We start from the raw sequence: 17,603 nt of genomic DNA, 5'->3' as shown, positions 1-17,603 counted from the left end.
GAGCTGAACTAAACGAATTAGAGAACAGAAAAACAATTGAAAGAATTAACAAAGCCAAAAGCTGGTTCTTTGAAAAAATTAACAAAATTGATAAACCATTGGCTAGACTGACTAAAGAAATACAGGAAAGGAAACAAATAACCCAAATAAGAAACGAGAAGGACCACATCACAACAGAACCAAATGAAATTAAAAGAATGATTTCAGATTACTTCGAAAAATTCTACTCTAACAAATTTGAAAACCTAGAAGAAATGGATGAATTCCTAGAAAAACACTACCTACCTAAACTAACACATTCAGAAGTAGAACAACTAAATAGACCCATAACAAAAAAAAGAGATTGAAACGGTAATCAAAAAACTCCCAACAAAAAAAAGCCCTGGCCCGGACGGCTTCACTGCAGAGTTCTATCAAACTTTCAGAGAAGACTTAACACCACTACTGCTGAAGGTATTTCAAAGCATAGAAAATGACGGAATACTACCCAACTCATTCTATGAAGCCACCATCTCCCTGATACCAAAACCAGGTAAAGACATTACAAAAAAAGAAAATTATAGACCTATATCCCTCATGAACATAGATGCAAAAATCCTCAACAAAATTCTAGCCAATAGAATCCAACAACACATCAAAAAAATAATTCACCCTGATCAAGTGGGATTTATACCAGGTATGCAAGGCTGGTTTAATATCAGAAAAACCATTAATGTAATCCATCACATAAATAAAACAAAAGATAAAAACCACATGATCTTATCAATTGATGCAGAAAAGGCATTTGACAAAGTTCAACACCCATTTATGATAAAAACTCTTACCAAAATAGGAATTGAAGGAAAATTCCTCAACATAATAAAGGGCATCTATGCAAAGCCAACAGCCAATATCACTCTAAATGGAGAGAACCTGAAAGCATTTCCCTTGAGAACGGGAACCAGACAAGGATGCCCTTTATCACCGCTCTTATTCAACATCGTACTCGAAGTCCTAGCCAGGCCAATTAGGCTAGACAAAGAAATAAAAGGTATCCGGATTGGCAAGGAGGAAGTAAAGTTATCACTATTTGCAGATGACATGATCTTATACACAGAAACCCTAAGGAATCCTCCAGAAAACTACTGAAACTGATAGAAGAGTTTGCAGAGTCTCAGGTTATAAAATAAACATACAAAAATCACTTGGATTCCTCTACATCAACAAAAAGAACATTGAAGAGGAAATCACCAAATCAATACCATTCACAGTAGCCCCCAAGAGGATAAAATACTTAGGAATAAATCTTACCAAGGATGTAAAAGACCTATACAAAGAAAACTACAAAGCTCTACTACAAGAAATTCAAAAGGACATACTTAAGTGGAAAAACATACCTTACTCATGGATAGGAAGACTTAACATAGTAAAAATGTCTATTCTACCAAAAGCCATCTATACATATAACGCACTTCCGATCCAAATTCAAAAGTCTTATTTTAAGGGGATAGAGAAACAAATCACCAATTTCATATGGAAGGGAAAGAAGCCCCGGATAAGCAAAGCATTACTGAAAAAGAAGAAGAAAGTGGGAGGCCTCACTCTACCTGATTTCAGAATCTACTATACAGCCACAGTAGTCAAAACAGCCTGGTACTGGTACAACAACAGGCACATAGACCAATGGAACAGAATTGAGAACCCAGATATAAATCCATCCATGTATGAGCAGCTGATATTTGACAAAGGCCCAGTGTCAGTTAATTGGGGAAAAGATAGTCTTCTTAACAACTGGTGCTGGCATAACTGGATATCCATTTGCAAAAAAATGAAACAGGACCCATACCTTACACCATGCACAAAAACTAACTCCAAGTGGATCAAAGACCTAAACATAAAGACTAAAACGATAAAGATCATGGAAGAGAAATAGGGACAACCCTAGGAGCCCTAATACAGGGCATAAACAGAATACAAAACATTACCAAAAATGATGAAGAGAAACCAGATAACTGGGAAATCCTAAAAATCAAACACCTATACTCATCTAAAGACTTCAGCAAAGAGTAAAAAGACCACCTACAGACTGGGAAAGAATTTTCAGCTACGACATCTCAGATCAGCGCCTGATCTCTAAAATCTACATGATTCTGTCAAAACTCAACCACAAAAAGACAAACAACCCAATCAAGAAGTGGGCAAAGGATAAGAACACACATTTCACTAAAGATATTCAGGCAGCCAACAGATACATGAGAAAATGCTCCCGATCATTAGCCATTAGAGAAATGCAAATTAAAACAACGATGAGATTCCATCTCACACCAACTAGGCTGGCATTAATCCAAAAAACACAAAATAATAAATGTTGGAGAGGCTGCGGAGAGATTGGAACTCTTATACACTGCTGGTGGGAATGTAAAATGGTACAACCACTTTGGAAATCTATCTGGCGTTATCTTAAACAGTTAGAAATAGAACTACCATACAACCCAGAAATCCCACTCCTCCGAATATACCCTAGAGATACAAGAGCCTTCATACAAAGAGATATACGCACACCCATGTTTACTGCAGCTCTGTTTACAATAGCAAAAAGCTGGAAGCAACCAAGGTGTCCGTCAACGGATGAATGGTTAAATAAATTGTGGTATATTCACACAATGGAATACTACGCATCGATAAAGAACAGTGACCAATCTATGAAACATTTCATAACATGGAGGAACCTGGAAGGCATTGTGCTGAGCGAAATGAGTCAGAGGCAAAAGGACAAATATTGTATAAGACCACTATTATAAGATCTTGAGAAAGAGTAAACCTGAGAAGAACACATACTTTTGTGGTTATGAGGTGGGGAGGGAGGGAGGGTGGGAGAGGGTTTTTTTATTGATTAATCAGTAGATAAGAACTGCTTTAGGTGAAGGGAAAGACAACACTCAATACATGGAAGGTCAGCTCAACTGGACTGGACTAAAAGCAAAGAAGTTTCCGGGATAAAATAAATACTTCAAAGGTCAGCAGAGCAGGGGCGGGGGTCTGGGAAACATGGTTTGAGGGGACTTCTAATTTAATTGGCAAAATAATTCTATTATGAAAACATTCTGCATCCCACTTTGAAATGTGGTGTCTGGGGTCTTAAATGCTAACAAGCAGCCATCTAAGATGCATCAATTGGTCTCAACCCACCTGGAGCATAGGAAAATGAAGAACACCAAGGTCACACGACAACTAAGAGCCCAAGAGACAGAAAGGGCTACATGAACCAGAGACCTACATCATCCTGAGACCAGAGGAACTAGTTGGTGCCCGGCCACAATTGATGACTGCCCTGTCAGGGAGCACAACAGAGAACTCCTGAGGGAGCAGGAAATCAGTGGGATGCAGACCCTAAATTCTCATAAAAAGACCATACTTAAGGGTCTGACTGCGAGTGGAGGAATCCCGGCGGCAATGCTCCCCAGACCTTCTGTTGGCACAGGACAGGAACCATGCCCGAAGACAACTCATCAGACATTAAAGGGACTGGTCAGCGGGGGGGGGGGGGGGAGATGCTGATGAAGAGTGAGCTAATTAAATCAGGTGGACACTTGAGAGTGTGTTGGCAACTCTTGTCTGGAGGGGGGATGGGAAGATAGAGAGAGAGGGAAGCTGGCAAAATCGTCACGAAACGAGAGACTGAAAGGGCTGACTCAATAGGGGGAGAGCAAGTGGAAGAAGGGAGTAAGATGTATGTAAACTTACGTGTGACAGACTGATTGGATTTGTAAATGTTCACTTGAAGCTTAATAAAAATTAATTAAAAAAAAAAAAACAACTCTATAGAGCCCCGGCCACAACCGATGACTGCCCTGACAGGGAGCACAACAGAGAACCCCTGAGGGAGCAGGAGATCAGTGGGATGCAGACCCCAAATTCTCACAAAAAGACCATACTTAATGGTCTGACTGAGACTAGAGGAATCCCGGCGGTCATGGTCCCCAAACCTTCTGTTGGCCCAGGACAGGAACCATCCCCGAAGACAACTCATCAGACATGGAAGGGACTGGACAGCGGGTAGGAGAGAGATGCTGATGAAGAGTGAGCTATTTGTATGAGGTGGACACTTGAGACTGGGTTGGCATCTCCTGTCTGGAGAGGGGATGGGAGGATAGAGAGAGTTGAAAGCTGGCAAAATTGTCACGAGAGACTGGAAGGGCTGACTCATTGGGGGAGAGCAAGTGGGAGTACAGAGTAAGGTGTATATAAACTTATATGTGACAGTTTGACTTGATTTGTAAACGTTCACTTGAAGCTCAATAAATGTTAAAAAAAAAAAAATACAATGAGATTTCATCTCACTCCAATAAGGCTGGCATTAATCCAAAAAACACAAAAGAATAAATGTTGGAGAGGCTGTGGAGAGATTGGAACACTTCTACACTGCTGGTGGGAATGTCAAATGGTACAACCACCTTGGAAATCTATTTGGCGCTTCTTTCAAACGCTAGAAATAGAACTACCATACGATCCAGCAAGCCCACTCCCTGGAATATATCCTAGAGAAATAAGAGCCTTTACACCAACAGATATATGCACATCCATGTTTATTGCAGCACTGTTTACAACAGCGAAAAGATGGAAGCAACCAAAGTGCCCATCAATGGATGTATGGATAAATAAATTATGGTATATTCACACAATGGAATACTATGCATCGATAAAGAACAGCGAGGAATCTGTGAAACATTTCATAACATGGAGGAACCTGGAAGGCTTTATGCTGAGTGAAATGAGTCAGTTGCAAAAGGACAAATATTGTATAAGACCACTATTATAAGAACTCAAGAAATAGTTTAAAACAGAGAAGAAAATATTCTTTGATGGTTATGAGAGGCGGGAGGGAGCGAGGGTGGGAGAGGGGCATTCACTAATTAGATGGTAGATAAGAACTAATTTAGTTGAAGGGAAAGACGGCACACAATACAGGGGAGGTGAGCACAATTGGACTAAACCAAAAGAAAAGAAGCTTTCTGAATAAACTGAATGCTTTGAAAGCCAGCGTAGCAGGGCAGGGGTCTGGGGACAATGGTTTCAGGGGACATCTAAGTCAATTGGCATAATAAAATCTATTAAGAAAACATTCTGCATCCCACTTTGAAGAGTGGCATCTGGGGTCTTAAATGCTAGCAAGCAGCCATCTAAGATGCATCAATTGGTCTAAACCCACCTGGAACAAAGAAGAATGAAGAACACCAAGGACACAATGTGATTACAAGCCCAAGAGATACAAAGGGCCACATGAACCAGAGACTACATCATCATGAGACCAGAAGAACTAGATGGTGCCCGGCTACAACCGATGATTGCCCTGACAGGGAACACAGCAGAGAACCCCTGAGGGAGCAGGAGAGCAGTGGGATGCAGACCCCAAATTCTCATAAGACCAGACTTAATGGTCTGACTGAGACTAGAATGGCTCCAGTGGTCATGGCCCCCAGACATTCTTTTGGCCCAGGACAGGAACCATTCCTGAACCCAAGTCTTCAGACATGGATTGGACTGGATAATGGGTTGGAGAGGGATGCTGGTGAGGAGTGAGCTTCTTGGATCAGGTGGACACTTTATACTATGTTGGGATCTCCTGCCTGGAGGGGAGATGAGAGGGTGGAGGGGGTTAGAAGCTGGCGAAATGGACACGAAAGAGAGAGTGGAGGGAGAGAGCGGGCTGTCTCCTTAGGGGGAGAGTAATTGGGAGTGTGTAGCAAGGTGTATATGGGTTTATGTGTGAGAGAATGACTTGATTTGTAAACTTTCACTTAAAGCACAATAAAAATTATTTAAAAAATTGTTGACCAAACTTTATCATTTATTAAGTTTGTTAATTCTTCACACAGTGGTTTAGACATATGATGGGTTGCTTTTTCCTGTGTTACCATATTTTGAGATTTGACCTGCTAAAAATCAATCAAACTGGGCAATATGATCAAATCAACCCCCAAAATTTCCATTTTGTGGAGACTCAAACACTTCATTTCTTCCTCGAAATGATAGTCCATGTTTAATGATTGTTATAATGGCGGCAACAATGTGCTGCAAAACGGCTTTCCAATTCTGATGTTCTTCATTAATTTGTGTTTCCATTTCATGAGTTTAGCCAAAACCATGTCTTTGGTTTAAATACGACAACATATAATCTCTGTGAATTGAAGTGTTTTCATGTTTATCAATCATATTTGAGTTGTGCCAATCGTTAAATCCATCTGTAGCAAACTGAGAATTAAATGATTTAGAACTAAATAGTTTGCAAACAAAGCAATACACAGAGCCAACTGATGGAGAATACAGTAGCTACTCCCTCTTATAATTTCCATCATTAGCTTTACATCCTAGAAATATATTCTGGCTATAGAACCTTGATTGTTTACCGACAAGAAATTTCAAATGGTCTGCTGTGATGCTGACAATCACTTAGCCCTCTTTCAATCCAATAATTAAAGCTATTAGAAGAAAAGTTATTCCACAAAGCAGGATCTGTATTTCTGTTATTTATGGGGTCTGCAGACGAGACAATTTCAGATTCTCAAATGGTTTCACATTCTACACCATTTATTATTATTATTATTACTACAGCAATAAATGGATGCAGAATTTAGAACAAATTCTATTATATTTGTATTATTAGTAATTTCAGCACTTCCGGTACTAGTACAACGATTTGCATCCATTAATCTAGAGCATTCAATAGAAGACGTCTCTTCCGATTCATTACATTTTAAAAAGGAGGTTAATTTGGAACTGTCTTTAGGGATTCACAAATTTTTTTCTCTTTATCTTTCGTTTTTGCACTCCACTTAGTTGTTGCCATTTCATTTTACCTGGATATAAAATTATGTTACTTTTTAAATTTGGTTCTACTGTAGCAAATAAATTTCAATAATTGAAAATAAATAAAATTTGTAAAATAAAATTTACATTCAAATTTGGACATTAACACAAAAATTATATTTGAATTTAGTAAGTAAAAAAAAAGTATTTGGAAAATGTAATTTTTTTCTTCAGGTCTGGGATAGTCAAAACAAATAGCAATAGTCAAAAGAAATAGTACTTACAAAGCAGTCAGAAATAATTTCTTTTGTTTATCATACCGTATTTGTTGGAGGGCCCTTTACAGGTCTCCACACATATTTTTTGTCTTGAAATAATACTTAAAACTTCCACATTCACTTTCTGTCTTTTGATACTGTGTCTTCACAGTTCATTTGACTACTGCTAATACCCAGTGGTATGAGTCAGAATTGACTTGACGGCACTGGGTTAATGCCCAGTGGGGGCGAAAGTGCCTGCAAAGAGCATAATACAAATACAAGGGTATGGTCAATCTGAAGATGCGTTTTGGTTCACTTTGTGCAGGACCAGATATGTCACGAGTCATGTGATTATGGTGCCACCAACACGTTCTTATGTGGTGACAAGAGAGAACTGAATGTGAGGTTATATCCAATTGGTTCAAAAGGAAAAAGAAAATAAAATTGTTATTGTATACAAAATTTATGAAATGGTGTCAATTTCATCTAGAGCCTTGCCATTTTCCTTCTACTGTGGTGCTCGCTTTTCCTTGTGTCCTGTCTGCAAGACGTCTACAGGTCTTTGCTTCGGATAAGTGGTATCCTTGTTTTGTTGATGCCCTAAAAAGCACATGCTTATCTTGCCTATCGGTTAATCTATCTCTTTGCCTATAGGGTTTCCAAGGCTGCAATCTTTACCAAAGCAGACTGCCACATATTTCTCCCACAGAGCGGCTGGTAGGTTTGAACCACTGACTTTGGTTAACAGCACTTAACCACTGTGCCACCACGACTCTGCCATAATCAAGTGGTAGCTTTCATCTCTGAGTCCAAGATGGCTGCCCCAGTTTCCACCGCCTTACCCACATATCAGCCTAAGGGAAGCTGGAAATAGAGGGGTAGTTATTTGTTCATTTATTTCTCAGGCTATCTGTTTTTTGCATAACAAACAAACAAAAAACTTACATTGAGAAATTTATTATCGTTCACGGTTTCTGTGGAACAGGAATTCATAAAGGGCACAGCCGAGATGGGTAGTCTCTGCTCCACCATGTTAGGGACCTCAGTTGGGAAGACTTGAAGGTTTGGGGTGACTCAATGACTGTAAGCTGTGGCTATCTTTAAGGCTTCCTACTCACATGTTCAATAGCTGATGCTGGCTGTCATCTGGGACCTCTGCTGGGGCTATCAGCCAGAACACTTCTCTCTAGCCTCTCCATGTGGTTATTTGGGCTTCCTATTTTTTTTTTAACTGTATAGTGGCTGGGCTTCAGTAGTGAGCAACCCAAAGAGCACCAGGTGGAAGATGCATCAACTTTATGTGACCTAGCCTCAGAAGTCACATGGCATCACTTCTGTCTCAGTCTCAAACCCATCCAAATTCAAGAGGAGGGAACATAAACCCCACCTCTCAATGGAAGGACTATCAAAGACATAGTGTAAAAAGATCATATGGAACAGATGATTATTGTGGCCATTTTGGGAAAATACAATCTTTGATGATCAGCCTATGATCAATACAGCAACATTATGGTGTTGGGGGGCCCAACACCTTTTATCTTGTTGCTCTGCCATTATCAAGTTGTAGCTTTCTTCTCTCAGTCCAAAATCGTTACTCTAGCTTCCACCACTAGGTCAACACCCCCGCTAATGGGAAGGAGGAAAGAGGGAGAAAAGTTGTTAATTCATTCATACTTTCAACAGATATTTTTTGAGTATCCAAGATATTCTAGGCACCGTTCTAGGTTCTGAGTATACAGTGGTCCCTGCCCTTATGGAGATTATATTCTAGTGGAGAAGACAAACAGTAAACGAATATACAATTTGTCCTTGGGTCATGACAAATGCTATGAAAAAGTAAAGCAGAGTAAAGGTACAGTAAGGGTGACAGAGGGTAGATGTTATTTAGATAGGGCGGTAAGAAAAGGCCTCTCTGAGGAGGTGACATGTGAACAGAGACCTCAGTGTTTGGATGGACCAGCCATTCAAGAGCTGAGAAAAGAACACACAGAAGTGGGACTTGCCAGAACACAGGTCTGGCATAGAATAAATATGCTTGGCTTGCTCACAGTACAGCAATAAACCCACATGGCTGAAGTGTAAAGATTCTGTAAGCAAGAGTCACATCATGCCAGTAGGCACTTTGGGCCACAATAATGAGTCTGGACTTGAATCACAGTGCTTTTAAAGCAGTGAGAGTGACTAAACAGATGTATAAATTTTTAAATCTCACTCTGGCCACTGTGTGGAGAACAGATTATAAGAGGATAAGAGCAAAAATAGAGGCTCTCGTGGTAACCCTGGCAAGGGGTGACAGTAGCTTGATAGGCAATGGGGAGAAGGAGTCAGATTTGCAAGATACTTGGAAGGTGGAGTCAATAGGAACTGTTGATGGCTGTGGGATGTGAAGAAACAGGGACGTAGAGGATGACAATTGTTTTGGCCTCTAATTTGCATTAGGACCCTCCCTAACCCCCCCAGCCCCACCCCCACCCCGCCCCCCAGCATCCAAATGTAAAGGCAGCATAGTGCAATGGTTCCTATCCCCTGACAGAGGGTGAAGGTCAGAGCGTCAAGACCTTGAGCTCCATCTGTTCCTATCAACAAAGGGCAGAACTAGCCTCACATGCTGAGGCTTAGCTAGCAGAGGAGGGAAGGGGAAGGGAGCAGGAGTGGGCCAGGAGAAGGGAAGGTTGTTCCTGTGGCCTTAGGAAGCCTACATGGCCAGAGCAAAGTACAAAGGAGCCCTGAGGAGATCAGGCCTGATAATGCCCTCCAAATCGTGGACTCTGCTTCGTTTATGCCAGGCGCCCAGTAGGCAATCCCTCAACACCATTGACTACAAAAATGATGTCGTTGGCTGGGCTGCACTGCCACTCATTTGACCAATTATTTATGATCATTCAGCTGATTTCCCACTCTCGTAACAATCTTCAATTTTACTGCAAACGCAATTAGGGCATGCCAAGGCAAATGCTCTACCACCACAAAAATAGATCTCACCTCCTGCTGGGTGCCTCTCTGCACTAAATTTGTGGCTAACAGACTCTCTATTGAAGTCTCAGATAGGGCTACCCTCCCTGCAGATGAAGACGATTGAAGGGAAAGTCAATAGATGAGGGTCAACCCTACCAGTGTAGGACGCAGTCTGCGGTTTGTTTCTTAGCCAACATTGGGCTACCTGCTTCTTCCCCACCATTTTACTATAATTTCCCCTTTTTTTTTTTTTTTTTTTCATTTCAAAAACCAAATCTCAGTTGATCCAGAGTGGCAGTCTTGATATTTTTGCACACACACTCTTTTTCTCTTTTATGTTTCACATTCAAGTCAGATTGAGAAATAAAAAGTTTGAGATTACATCCTTTTTCAGTCATACATTTGAACCTTTCTTCTTTAGAATGTCTGTTTTTCCCTTTCCAGATCTTCCCCTAGTATTTATTTCTTCAGAATAAAAATATTCAGAATAGTTGTGGAATATTGCTTCTTAATGTCAGAAGAATTTGCAGGTTAGACCCTATATTTCACTACCCTTCTGAACCAATCCAGTTAGGGGAAACAGGATAATAGCAAGTCAAATCCAAAGTGAGTACAAGGATGGGCCGGCTTCCCTCTGTATTGCACTATACCCGCTAACCTCCATCCCAAGCCAAGCCCTTTGACTCACACATAACCAAGGAAAGCAATCTATGTAATAATTCCAGAACACATTTAGAACGAGAAAAGAACTGTGAGTTCTACAAATAATATCTGGGGTCAAATGGAAAATACTCTTGATGAGTACAGTTCACCAATATTTGATTTATGTTTCTTCAGGACGTTTAAGCAATAGATTTTCTCCCTTACCTTAAAGATCTCTCAAACACAACTTTGTAAATGCATCCTACGTGTGACAGAGAATCCCAAGCCCTTCTCCTGAAGACCATCTTTTCTAGGGCTTCACTAGTCCTCCCTTAACTATTTTTGGTTTTATTTTTAGGCCATCAATGAAGGGACATCTTGTCTCCTTAGAATTGATTTATTAAATATTTGTGAGTGAATGAATAACTTTGATAGCCATATCTTAGAGAACGAAGACTTGGTTATTTTAGGAAATTGAGAGTCTAGTCCTCAGCCCCTTCTCACTTTTCTACTACCTAAAAAATCCCTTTTCAGCTCTGCTAAACTCTCAGTGCCTTTGAAGCACTAAGTCTCTCTTTACTTATTTATTGCATGTCTAAATCACAGTAAATGGAAAGAGAAAACACACAGCATCAAATTACACCTTCCACAGGCTGACTGTGTGGTTTTAACATATGTTCGCAAATTTTTTGATATTCCTCCTTTCAGTGTGAGCTGGGCCTAGTGACTCACCTCTAACAAGTAGACTAGGTCTATGACCAAAATGTCGGCAGTTCAAATTTGCCAGCTGCTCTTTGGAAACTTTATGGGGAAGTTCTGCTTTGTCCTATAGGGTTGCTATGAGTCGGAGTCAACTTGATGGCAAGAGGTTTGGTTTGGTTTGGGTTTATGGGCCAGGCCATAAAAGGCATTGCAGCTTCCTCTTTCATCTCTTTTGGATCACTTGCTCTAGGGGAAGCTACCTGACATGTTATGGAAACACTCAAGCAACCCTATGGAGAGGTCTATATGGTGAGGAACTCAGGCCTCCTGCCAACAACCATGTGAGTGAGCCATCTTAGAAGTGGATCTTATGGCCAAAGTCAAGCCTTCAGATGACTGCAGCCCTGGCCAATATCTTGATGGGAACCTTATGAGAGACCTGAGTTAGAGCCGCTCAGTTAAGCTGCTCTAGAATCTCTAATTTACAGAAATTGTGAGATAATAAATGTGCATTGTTTTAAGGTGCAAAGTTTTGAGATAACTTGTTCTGCAGCGATAGAATACTGAAACATGGATACATTACCCTCTTCCCTATTTGATCTTACCTTGGTAACTATACTTCACACTTCCATTTCTGTTAGCTACTCTAATCATGACGGTTTTTATTATACAGAACATCTCCGCAGCATTTAATTGGTTCAAAAGTATATGGTAGTCTTTGTAGCTTTACTATAAGGAATATATTTTAAGTGTTATCACTCTGATAGAAATTAATTATAATAATTGCACTATCACTTTACAGAACACCCATCGTGAACCAAACACTACTAACATTATTTTATTTCAACATCACCGCAACTTTTGAAGTTGAAAAATAAGTTTTAAAGTTGAAAAATAAGCTTTGAAGTTGAAAAATAAGTTTTGGAGAAGTTCAGCAGCTCATTAATAAATGTTAAAGTTAGAGCTCGAAATCATACTTTTTTAAGAAGATTGAAAATTTCAGGGACTAAATTTTATACTCTTTCGGTGTAACCACAAAGGATTCATTTTTTCCCCAAATTTCTACCTCAAAGAATGAGCCAATTAACACATGTGAACTTTGAACTTAAACATGAATCTTGTCAGACAAGGATTCTATAACATAGTAATCAACAGCCTAAATTAATTATGTTATTGTCATCATCCATTTGGGTTATTTTTACATCCTTGTTAACACATTAGAACATATAAAACTGATGCAAAAACTGTTAATCTCAGTTGTGCCCTGAATTTTCCTCCTGTGGAGAAATTGTTTTACATTTTAATGAATTTACTGGTACCATTGCTTACCAATTTCATTCTCTATTACTTTCACATAGGCTATAAAAATTGTAGCAAGTTGTTGGAAGAAGTTAATTCAAACATTTACATCATTAAAGGTAAAATAATGTTTCTATAAAAATCTGTCTCAAGTAATTTCTGAAATAAGCTATGTGGAAATGCATTCAGTCTCACCCTTGGTAGATGTTTTTTCACCTTTGTGATTTAGCCCTTCAAAAACCACCTTTCAGATAATTTAGGTCAAAATAATTTAAGAAAAATTGAGATGATTGTTAATTTTTTTTTCTCAACTATTATCATTTCACATATTGTTTGGTGGTGGTGTTTTTCTATCAAGGCTGGCAATTAGCAATGGTTTCCTACATTGGCAGGTGAACTATTTTTCTCTAATTTCTAAAAGAAGGCACCCAAAGTTAATTATTTCCAGTAGGCTATATTACTGTTTGTTTCTCTAACTTAACATTTTCTTAATTTAGCCAAAGACAGAAGTGATTTTTAAAACAATGTGTCTCATTATTTTAAATTATTATTTACGATTCCTTGTAGTAACAAACTTTTTTTTTTCACATTATTAATTTGATGCTTGAACTATTCAATTTGTTGAAAAGCAGAGGCTCAGGAAACATTATTTTGTTTTTCTAAAACTGTGAAACTCCTATAGTTTCCTCTTAAAATTCACATGTTAAAAAATTCATCTGTAGTATTTCTGGTACAAATAAAAAATATTTTTCCCTATGTAGCTATTAGGAAATCTACAATTTCATTACAAAAGAAATGTAATGGCAATCAAACCAAGAAAACCTAATTATCACATAATTAATCCTTCTCCCCCTTTACTTGCAATGGGTCTTTGAAGGACACTTACCATCTTATATTTTGTTATGGAATTATTTATACAAATGCCTTATTTCCTCCCCTAGAAGACTATACTCAATATAAAAGAAGAGCTGTCATTTCAAATCTCTGAATCTTCTTTAGGTCCTAACAGAATCTCTCAAATTAAAAAGGTCTTTCATGAGGCTTTCAGCCCTGTAGGATTCCAGACTCAATATTAACCAAAAAAGCAATGGCTTTGTTCTCTATGAATATTTTTAAACTTATCGTTTGTTCATTCTTCCAAGGTATCTATTGTAGACTAGATTTTCATCCCAATTCTTTACTCTCCTATTATAGGATTATACCTGTTATGGGATTGTAGGATTATACCTGCAATTTTGCATTTCTTTCCCATTATTTTTTGGTTTTTGTTTTCCCATTATGAGTTAAACACACTTCTCTTGTTGATATCAGACATGGTCATTGGTATAACTGCTTTGACCAATGAAATGTTAATGCACACTATTTGAGAGGAGGCCTTAAATGTACTTGAAGAGTTTGGCTTGACTCTTATTTCTGCTATTCATCATGAGAGGAACATTCTGTGGGTAGCCTCTGGTCCGAACATGGATGAGGTAAATGTGAAGTACATCTGGACCCAACCTGTAGCTTGGATTCAAGCTTACCTGATGCTAGCCAAGCACAGCAGAGCCCCAGCTAAGTACACATCAATTGTTGTTGTTGTTATTAGGTGCCCTCGAGTCGGTTCCAACTCATAGCGACCCTACGCACAACAGAATGAAACACTGCCCGGTCCTGAGCCATCTTTACAATCGTTGTTATGCTTGAGCCCATTGTTGCAGCCACTGTGTCAATCCACCTCGTTGAGGGTCTTCCTCTTTTCCACTGACCCTGTACTCTGCCAAGCATGATGTCCTTCTCCAGGGACTCATCCAAATTATGTAAGATGCAGTCTCGCCATCCTTGTTTCTAAGGAGAATTCTGGTTGTACTTCTTCCAAGACAGATTTATTCGTTCTTCTGGCAGTCCTTGGTATATTTAATATTCTTTGCCAATACCACAATTCAAAGGCATCAATTCTTCTTAGGTCTTCCTTATTCATTATCCAGCTCTCACATGCATATAATGTGATTGAAAATACCATGGCTTGAGTCAGGCGCACCTTAGTCTTCAAGGTGACATCTTTGCTCTTCAACACTTTAAAGAGGTCCTTTGCAGCAGATTTGCCCAATGCAATGCGTCTTTTGATTTCTTGACTGCTGCTTCCATGGCTGTTGATTGTGGATCCAAGTAAAATGAAACCCTTGACAACTTCAAGGTTTTCTCCGTTTATCATGATGTTGTTCATCGGTCCAGTTGTGAGGATTTTTGTTTTCTTTATGTTGAGGTATAATCCATACTGAAGGCTGTGGTCTTTGATCTTCATTAGTAAGTGCTTCACTTTCAAAAAGCAAGGTTGTGTCATCTGCATAACGCAGGTTGTTAATGAGTCTTCCTCTAATCCTGATGCCCCGTTCTTCTTCATATAGTCCAGCTTCTCAGATTATTTCCTCAGCATACAGATTGAATAGGTATGGTGAAAGAATACAACCCTGGCGCACACCTTTCCTGACTTTAAACCACTCAGTATCCCCTTGCTCTATCTGAACAACTGCCTCTTGATCTATGTAAAGGTTCCTCATGAGCACAATTAAGTGCTTGCTATTGTAAGGCACAGAGTTTGGGTGTAGTTTGTTATACAGAATTATCGCATTGCCCCACTACACACACATACACACACACACACACGTTAGTTCTACTGTTGTGAAGATTAAATGAGATAATACATTTCAAGCACTTAGTGCATGAAACATCATAAACACTCAGCATAAGTGCTGGTGGTGGTTGTGATTCTGCCTAGCCCTGTTTATGGATATAGACTATAAGTTGAGAGATACAGGCTATAAGTTGAGAAATACAAGGCCCCATATGTTGGCCACTGCTCTACACAGCAGTGCTATCCACTCCTGCCTAAAATACAGTGTTGTGCACAGCACAGTTGGTTTCAGAGACAAATGAATTTCAATTTCATTTCAGGAAAACTGGGATGCAGTATGGAAAAAATTCTGAGTCCAAGCTCACCTGCTGAGAGGTAGTTTTCTTGAAATCACAGCCAAGTACTTTTCATAGGAGCAAGAGAAGGTTAAAATGTGGGCCATCATGTGATTCCATACATGAAGGACATCATAAGTGAAGAAAGCCAAAGGTCATTAAAAAGAGGAAAAAAGACCAAAATAGCTGTGAGAAGAGACTCTGAAATTTGCTCTTAAACATCGAGTAGCTAAAGCCAATGGAAGAAACAATGAAGTAAAAGAGCTGAACAGAAGATTTCAAAGGGCAGCTCAAGAAGACAAAGTAAAATGATATATCGAAATGTGCAAAGACCTGGAGTTAGAAAACCAAAAAAGGAAGAACATGCTCAGCATTTATCAAGCTGAAAGAACTGAAGAAAAAAATTCAAACCTAAAGTTGCAATTTTGAAGGATTCTATAGGCAAAATATTGAATGATACAAGAAGTATCAAAAGCAGATGGAGTAGTCCTTCCTACACCAACCCTTAACAGGGAAAAGGCCATATTCAGTTCAAGCACAAAGACTGTGAAGCCCAATGGCGAAAAGCCGGATGAATTTGTCTGGCATTTCTCAAGTGCTGCCTGAACTGGGGATGAACTCGGACCTAAAGACTCCGTTGAGGGAGCTGAATAGAACCACAGCTAAGGAAATTGAAGTTGTTGGTGGTTGGAAAGCTATTATAATCTTTGTTCTTATTCTGAAGTCTTTCCAGAAAATCCAAGTTAGGCTAGTACGTGAACAGGAGAAAAAATTCAGTGGCAAGCACGTTGTCTTTATTGCTCAGAGAATTCTGCCTAAACCAACTAGAAAAAAGTCATACAAAAAATAAGCAGAAGCATCCCAGGAACTGTACTCAGACAGCCATGCATGATGCAGTCCTTGAAGACTTAGTCTTCCCAAGTGAAATTGTAGGCAACAGAACCCCGTAACATTGGACGGCAACTGGCTTAGAAAAGTTCTTTTGGACAAAGCACAGCAGAACAATGTAGAACACAAGGTTGAAACTTTTTCTGGTGTGTATAAGAAGCTCACGGGCAAGGATGTTAATTTTGAATTCCCAGGGTTTCAGTTGTAAACAAAGATGACTAAATAGCCATTCACAGTAAAAAAAAAAAAAAAAAAGCAAATGGAACAAATATACAGAGTCACTGTACCAAAAGAATTGACTGACGTTCAGCCATTTCAGGAGGTAACATATGATCAAAACCGATGGTATTTTAGGGAGAAATCCAAGCCACACTGAAGGCGTCGACGAAAAACAAGGCTCCAGGAACTGATGGAGTACCAACTGAGATGTATCAACAAACAGATGCAGCCCTCGAAGCTTTCACTCATTTATGCCAAGAAATTTGGAAGACAGCTACCTGGCCAATCCACTGCAAGAGATTCATATTTGTGCCCATTCCAAAGAAAGGTGATCCAATAGAATGTAGAAATTACCAAACAATAACATTAATATCACACGCAAGTAAAATGTTACTGAAGACCATTCGAAAGTGGTTGCAGCAGTGCATTGAGAGGGAACTGCCAGAAGTTCAAGCAGAATTCAGAAAAGGACGTGGAACAAGGAATATTATTGTTAACATCAGATGGAGCTTGGCTTAAAGCAGAGAATACCAAAAAGATATTTACCTGTGTTTTATGGACTATGCAAAGGCATTCGACTGTGTGGATCGTAACAAATTAGGGTAACGTTGCGAAGAATGGGAATTCCAGAACACTTAATTGTGCTCATGAGGAACCTCTACATAGACCAAGAGGCAGTTGTTCAAACAGAACAAGGGGATACTGCATGGTTTAAAATCAAGAAAGGTGTGCATCAGGGTTGCATCCTTTCACCATACTTACTCGATCAGTATGCTGAGCAAATAATTTGAGAAGCTGAACTATACGAAGATGAATGTGGCATCAGGATTGGTGGAAGACTTCTTGACAACCTGAGATATGCAGACGACACAACCTTCTTGCTGAAAGCTAATAGGACTTGAA

At 39.3% G+C, this 17,603-nt stretch overlaps 1 pseudogene; it reads left to right on the top strand.

Moving 5' to 3' along the window:
• Positions 1-16,046: 16,046 nt before the first annotated feature.
• On the top strand, positions 16,047-16,694 carry LOC100654308 (small ribosomal subunit protein eS7-like; annotated as a pseudogene).
• The last annotated feature ends 909 nt before the right edge of the window (positions 16,695-17,603 follow it).

The sequence above is a fragment of the Loxodonta africana genome, chromosome 22 (assembly GCF_030014295.1).
Source record: "Loxodonta africana isolate mLoxAfr1 chromosome 22, mLoxAfr1.hap2, whole genome shotgun sequence".
Taxonomy (NCBI): domain Eukaryota; kingdom Metazoa; phylum Chordata; class Mammalia; order Proboscidea; family Elephantidae; genus Loxodonta; species Loxodonta africana.
The sequence above is the reverse complement of the archived record's forward strand: the minus strand, read 5'-3'. Positions and strand labels throughout refer to the sequence as shown.